Source organism: Phasianus colchicus, chromosome 14 (genome assembly GCF_987193195.1).
Source record: "Phasianus colchicus chromosome 14, bPhaCol1.hap1.1, whole genome shotgun sequence".
NCBI lineage: Eukaryota > Metazoa > Chordata > Aves > Galliformes > Phasianidae > Phasianus > Phasianus colchicus.
This window is the reverse complement of record NC_143449.1, coordinates 10,305,794-10,313,698: the sequence shown is the minus strand read 5'-3', so window position 1 is coordinate 10,313,698 and position 7,905 is coordinate 10,305,794. Positions and strand designations below refer to the sequence as shown.

General features: G+C 35.5%; 1 long non-coding RNA gene across 1 annotated transcript; it reads left to right on the top strand.

Annotated features, from left to right (window-relative positions):
- The first annotated feature begins 262 nt into the window (after positions 1 to 262).
- LOC149916009 (uncharacterized) lies at positions 263 to 4,011 on the top strand. The gene is made up of 3 exons (XR_016471223.1): positions 263 to 438; positions 1,786 to 1,838; positions 3,336 to 4,011. It is a non-coding gene; the product is annotated as an uncharacterized LOC149916009 (long non-coding RNA).
- The last annotated feature ends 3,894 nt before the right edge of the window (positions 4,012 to 7,905 follow it).

Genomic DNA, 7,905 nt, shown 5'->3' with positions numbered 1-7,905 from the left:
GCTTTGCATGGGAAGCTCTATGGAGGGACATTTTTACTACCCATGTAACTTGAGATTTTGTCCCAGCTGCCGGGGATTTAATTGTTTGTTGTTGTTGTTGTTGTTGTTTTCAGCAGATTCAGACATTAACATTTAACTTTGAGGGCCTCTAATTTTATTACCTGGAATTAGTTAAATATTGATAAGGTGTGAACCTCTACCAAGAGTAGGATAGTCAGGAAATACCACATTTTATTTAGTACTCTACTCACAAATAAAAATACTAAACCCTTTGCTTTTTTAAACATCAGAGGAATCTTGTTCAGTTTCTGAGTTCTCTATTTCCTCTGCAATTAAATTAGACCATGAAAGATGTTCCAGGCAGTTCAGAGCTGGCATCTCTGACCAAAAACTGGATATTAGACTTTCAAGAGGCTCAAAAAGCTTCCAGAGAAAATGGTAAGTCAAAACATATGAAGCATTTATTTGTATACCAATGCTTTTTGAAAGCTTTATTTTCTAAATGACTTATCTGTACTAAAATAGACTGCAATATCTAACAATCCTGTAATACTTCTACCTTAATATCTGTTAAAATAATTTCATTTTCTTTTACAGATTGTACAATAAGCATTTATAGGACACTGAAACCTACTAACTGAGTTTTAAAAAGACAGAATCAGAAGTCTTAGATTCTATTTCTGGTTTTATCCCTGGTTTGCTATGCAAAGATAGAGAAATCAGTTCAGTTTATAGATCTATCTGAAAATGTATAGACATATAAATTCAATTTACAACAGTTTGGGAGTCTTAATTCACAGCAATCTCAATCTATTGTATTAGGAAATTGATAAAATGACTAGGGGGCTGGAGGGTGGAATAGCTTGGTAATAGAGGGTAACTCCTTTTATTTGGGCAACACTGGCAAGAAGGTTTTTCTGCTTGACACTTTATTATATACAGTGACAGAGGTGAACTAAATAACAGTAAATAACAAATAGTTAAAAACAAATATGAGTGTTAGAACATGTCTGCCTTTCTTCAAGTCCAAATTCAGGTATTCATATGACATTTAGATATTCATATGACATTTAGATATTATCCAAAAATAGTACACTGTATGAGCATTCATGCTCAGTAAGCACAGTATTTCACGAAGGCTGAATACAACAAACTTTGGGGGATTCACACGAATACTGTTAATACTGTTTAGCATTTATCTGTCTCCAGGTGTTTGGAGATTCTCATATGAAAAGTTATAAATACACACTAAGCACAGCACTGTTTCTCCTTGATATCTAAATCTTTCCTTCAGATAAAAGACAGAAGCAATCACCTATCTACAAAAACACTCAACAGTGTGCTTGCTGGGTATTTGACATTCCTTTTTAATTTACACCTATCACAAAATACAGAGGCTTAATCATTCCCTGCACGATCAGTAAATCAAAGAATTAGAATAACTTCCTGCCTTTTGGGCATGGGGGGAGAGGGGGGGAGATAGGCTTTCATAAACATCAACTGAAAAACCCATTCCCAGGATACAGATCTAATGAAAGCGTGCTTCTCTACCTATTTTCTTCATTTTTAACTGAGCTATAATTGGTAACAGGTATCTAGACACTATACTAGACTTCCAAATCAGTCAAGAAACATTGTCACCAAAAATATCCAGATTCTTACTTTTTTCTTGTCTACTTTCCCTTCCATTCCAGTGACTGTTTCATGCACTGATTTTGGTAATGGGGGAAAAAAATGACAAAAAAAAAAGTTAATAATCTGTTGTTATTATCATAACTTGCCTAGATGCAGCAGCACAGTGCAGGCAAGGAGTGTTAACACCGCGTCAGAACTTGAAGGTAATTTTTCTTCACAACCCACCAAACACAGTGATACCATTTCTAGTTTCACCCAGACTTTCTAAGATTGCCCGAGTACCTTTTCTCCTGCGATGTTAAAGTCTGAAATACTACAGCTAAACATTTATTAGGATTTACAAAGCTGGCCTTCGGTTAGCTCCATGACCTCCACTCACCTTCTCAAATAACTGTAAACCCAGCTGTATGTTGCCTGTAGTGTGTATCCCATCCAGTTGTGGGTGAGCCTGTCGATCTTACAGAAAACATTTTGGCAGAGCAGTTTTGTATCCACACCTTTAAACCTGCTAGAATTAGTAAATTTCTTTCAAAACTGATCAGTAAAACCAAAATGCATAATTCCTGTCTTGTTTTATCTCCCTATGATACAGATTACAGTGTAATTCTTTATAGTTTGTTGAGAATGAAGTGTCTTTCTATTTTTTCTTTTCCTACTATTCATTTATGTGTTCTATGAGATCTCTATTTTCCCATTCTGAGGGGAACATGAAACTTGTTAGAAGAGAGCAGTAGAAAACCATCTTGCTGCTCTCTTGCAGAGGCCAACAGGACATATCTAAGAGGCCACAAAATGCTGCAGAAGCTCAGGGAGACTTTCGCTGAGCCATTTATTTCCAGACTTCTAGATTGGAAGATGGAGAATCAGCACTTTGTATTCCTTAGTCCCATATCACTTAAAATACCTTCAGAAATCTGAGCTCTTATAATTGAAATTTTGAAAATACATCAAGAATAAAGCTGGAATTACCTTCAAACTTCCATCTAGACCCCAAAGGATTAATAATTTCCTATTAAAATTGATATACTTTCTTGAACTGACACTTCTATCCAGACCTGGGTAAAGAAACCAGCAACACTAATATTTTTCAGAAAAAGCCTTCTAAGAAGCTGTATATTTTACACAGTTACACCATCTCACATAGGTTACTCAATAGCTCTGAAGGCAGGCAAATAAAGTCATCTATTTTGCTGTTATAAATTGATCTTGTGGTAGATTTTGATAAATCATCCCTTTTGCTATCCTACAGAATAAGTGAACACTGCATATGTTTGAGCTACTATACAGCAAACTCAAGCATATCTTCTGTGTTAATGCTGATGTGCATTTTATGTTGACTTTGACCCCAGAATAATTATTTTTTTCCATTTCCCTACGAACTGCCTTTGCAGAATGACTTACTGTTAAAGCAAACTCTGCAAATATAAGATTATGACAGTAAGTACACTTCCTTTCTGCAACAGACCAAAAATAACTTAAGAATTTAGGATTAATATTTAGCATATCTAACAATTAACAGGTAATCAAGCACAAATAAAGAAATTAAATGCTGTTTTTTAAACAGCTGAGTCATTGTTGAATATTTATGTCTGTCTATACTGGTGAAAAGTATGAAAATCATTTCAAGATGATGCAAAGAGATTCTTATGATAATGAGTTTGCACTCATGAATGGCATTATTTCCATTGTTAAATTTCCAGGTACGTTCACTGCCTCAAGCCAAAATATATTACAGCAGAAGAAAGCTGGAGGAGAGAGGGAAAGCCCTAACGCTGTGGTGCCATCGGTCAACAAAGCTCTAAAAACCATTATGACCAAAATATGCTTTTTTAAAAGCATCAAATTTATGAAGAAGAAAAAATGAAAATGAATGGAATTGAAAGTCACCCCATGCTGCTGAAAATCTTATTCCTGTTCTTCTAAGAGCATTACAAAGTTAAATTACACAAGGGAAAGATTTTCAAAGACACAGAAGGACAAATAGGTATCCCACTCCCGTTAAAAGTTATTTCTACTGTTTCAAATAAATCCAGTAGAAACAAACATAGAGTCTTAATTTATGGAGAAATCAGAAACAAATTGTTTTACTCATAGCATTATGAATAGCATTGCTAAACCAAGCAGGAGAACAATTTAGATAACCCTATCACTCAGACAGCAGAAAATTTTTTATATTGAACAAGTGAATGATGGTAATGAGAAAGTCATCAAAATGACAGTACAGAGACATTTCATTGAGATAAACCTACCCATAAGGAAGGCATCCACAACATCATGACAACGATTTTTCAGCAAGTTCATGACATGCAACTGTTTGACACTCTTTATGGAGAAATTCCTCAGAACAGCACTGAGTTCTTAGCAGTACTGAGTACTCTGTCTTTATCTAACAAACCCCAGAAAACACATGGAACAATAATTTTGAAAACATTCTTAAAGTTGAAGTTCTGTTTGATTTGCTACATAGTGGATCCTTGTGCCTGTGCAGATTTTAGTGAAGATGAGCTTCAAATACTACTAGCATATCTTGTTAGCTTTTGTACCTGGTAGTCAAGTGCCTGGAATATATAAGGACATAACCAAAGCATCATAGGCATTTGTTCATATTCAGAATATTCCTTTGCTCTACTTTAACTAAATGGCAGCAATAGGTTTTAAAATAAGTGATTTCCATCGCCTTTCCCCTTCCACCACAGATCTTGGGAAAGGAAGCATTCTTGGAAGTGTGAATTGTTAAGTGCACCTTTATGCAAAACACGAAACTCCGTTGAGGTCTCTAAAATACAGAAAAAGAATCATACTGCAGTTTCATGCAAAATTCTTATGCACAAGAATATGCTCTTACTCTACATAGATAAGCATATGCTGGAACAGTCCAGCTTGGTGGTTGCATTGCAAAGCTCCAATGAACAATGGATTCACAGGGGCTTAGTGGCAATACTGGCTTGCAGTGCCCTTCTGTATCAGATAACATACAGTTCTGAAAGTTTGGGAGAGTTCATAAAACTCTGCAATTCCTATGTAAACACTAAAAAATAAAAAAGCAACAAAAATAAGAATTTGAAATTTCTTCTCATTTCACCACTTTTTAACTTCAGAGATGCAGTAAAAAGTATGCTCAGCTAACTGAAAGTTGCAAGGTGATTTAGCATCTTCAGATGAAAGTAGCCATATAAAAAGCAAGTCACAATAGATTGGTATTTGTTATTTCCTGGCATACACACAACTTGTTCCCATTTATGTGGCAACAAACTGAAGAAATTTCAGTATGGTTTATGGATAGGGAAGGAAACAATCATTTCCTAAGTGCCATGTGTACAAGGGAAGGGTGTGTTAAACCAGAAGGATTGCAGCAGTTAAAATAGGGAGAGAGTGGATCTATTTGAACAGCAGAGTGTAACTCTTCATTTACCTTGAACATCAGAGCTGGCTCAAGTCTTCTCAATAAGACAAACAATTCAAAACAGAAGCTCCCAGAGTGAAGGCCACACACAGAGAAAGTGCGGCACTACTGCTGCATAGCTCCTGGCAGTTTGTCCTGGGTGGCTGGACACACAGCTTGTGCCTACAACTTGCTCTGCTGCATCTTGTTGCATCTCTTTCACTTTTGGCAATCTTGAAACTCTCCAGCACTGCCCTACAGTTAATGGTGTCCATGTTCGTATTTCTGTTGCCTTAATGGTGTAGGATTTCATGGCGGAGAATAAGGAAGGACATACTAATTCCTGTGACACAAAGCGGATGTTCTATCATTCACCTGAGGTTGGAAAAATCTTTTATTACCATGCTTCTCAGGATACATATCCAAACCAAACCACAGGGAGTGTGTCTGCTGGAGTGGAGCCATGTGGGCAGTGGAAACAAGAAGACAGTGGGATCATTAGTGACCTGACCGTGTCATTCTCTCTCAGCACTCAAAATCAGAGCTGTATGGGCACTAAATCACCACAGAGCGTATAAGCCCACAGCTACTGTGGGCCAAAATGTTTGCTACTCTTGTTTCTGCTCTGTCATCTGAGTATTTTAATTCCAGTATGCAAGTACACAGTATTGTTTTCTTTCTTTTTTTTTTTTCATATGGCCATCTGCAGTGCTGAACCTTTAGCCTAGATGAGCAGACTTCTCATTAATTTTATTTTCCATTAAGGAAAATGAGATCATAAATAAGAATAGGAGCAGGTATCTGGAATGCTTTTGAGGATTTATCACAAGCCACTCCATGCTGAAGAGTTATTTATATCTGAAGATCTTCAGAGTACACTGTGAAATTACAGGCAGAAGGCTTTTTCCAGGAGATACAAATATGGAAGATATTTTTCCCCAGTCTTTCAAATTTGCACCAAAAATTTAGAAGTCTGTGGGTTGATTTTAATCAAATATGATTAAAGACAGCAATTTTAGGGAACATAATGCAAGTTTCAGGAGTATTAGTCACTAGATACAGGACATATGACATAGGAGAAAAAGATCAGAACAGACCTTGTATCATTCAAAGATGCTAGAGGGCACAACCCCAAGACATACATACCAAGAAAATATTTGACTTCAAGTTTGCTCACAGACTCACATTTACCAGAATTAATATTTGTTACTTATACTAAAAAGCTGCAATTACACAAATAATAATCATTATTATTAGTACTTCTTACTAATAAGTCAGCAGCCATTAATCTGTGCCTCTATGGTCTCAGATAGTTGAGCTATGTTACAGAATGGATGCTCAACATCATATTTCTCTAGTGGATAGTTAACAAGTTAGCAGCTCAGAGTGGTAAACACCAGCAAGGACTAAATTTGCTGAACTGAAAACTAAGTGAAAGTGTGTTTTCATCAAAAAGAGTATGTTCTACCCAGAAGCTACAAAACAGAAAACATTTTTCCGTTATTTTTTGAATGATCATACATTTAATGAGAAAAATACTAAAACTACATATGATACTCCCTTGCTAGTGTTTATTTCCTTTTTAATGACTAGAAACATTTAGTATTTTCATGCTCAAGAAAATAAACTCCAGGCATGAGATTTTTAAATTTCAAGGTATACATTATAATCTTCTTGAGACAACAGCAATGATCTGGAATTTAAGCATAAGCAGTGTTGGTGACACATTACCATTCCATATGATATTGCCTCAGGCAGGCTGTAAGCTGTTAATTTTCCAGCTATTTTGTTAATGATGCTTTGTAGGGACTTTTAACTAATGCTTTCTTCAGATCACATCCCAGAAGTCATCACATGTCATTCTTAACACTCTGTTACAAATCAAAATTCAGTCTTTAGGATGTTTCATGGAGTTCAAAGAATAATAAAAATGGGTTTCATAAATCAAAAGTTGATAAAGCTATTTGTGAATTCCATAACAGAATCATTTTATTCCCTCAGTTGGAAAAATACCTCTGTGTGTACCAGATAGACAAAGGGATTTTTTTCAAGTCAACACAAACAGAAGGCAGCTGCTATGCTGAAAGTTCCTTGGAAATCATATATATTTCATCAAAGATTATTTTTATATACCGAGTCTCTGAATTGGTGATCTATTTTCCTGTGTGAACTTCCAGGACCATACAGACAACTATGAAAATTCAGGATCAATCCTAATATGCTCCATATTAAAAACTGAACACATGCAGAACAGGACAACTACATCAAACCTCCCAGATTTTTCCAAAAGATTTCGTTTAGAGCAGACATATTGAGTTAGAAGAGTAAAAGGAGGGAGAAAGAATAATCTGCTTCATGAACATTCTATTTCTGTTGACAAGAGATTGCTTCAATAATTCGCTGATTACTAGATAGTAAAGGACAAACAAGATTTAATCATGATACAGTTTTATCAAGGTCAGACAGACTCATGTCAAGTTCCATGAGCTTCTGACATCAAGAAGGAGAAGTCCACAAGGCAGGAGGAAAATCCATCTTTCACAAAAGAATTTTCTGATAAATCATAATCATTCTCAAGCACATGAAGAAACAGGTAAATATTTCCAGTCAAATCACAAAAACAATGCATCAAATAAATCTGAAATCAATAGCATTGTCACTTCAACGAGAGATGTAATCTACTTTAGTTATTTGCTATTATAGTTCTGTTCTAGACTACAGTTTGTGTAGCGAGGGAAAAATTTAAATTATGTTATTTTTATTTTCTGCTTTGGAAAGAAACAACAGCAAAAACCAGATTTATTTATTTCTTACAAATCAAAGGACCCAAGCATTCCTATTCTGCTGGAAGGCTAAGGGGGAAAAATAAAAAAAAAAAAAAAGACTAA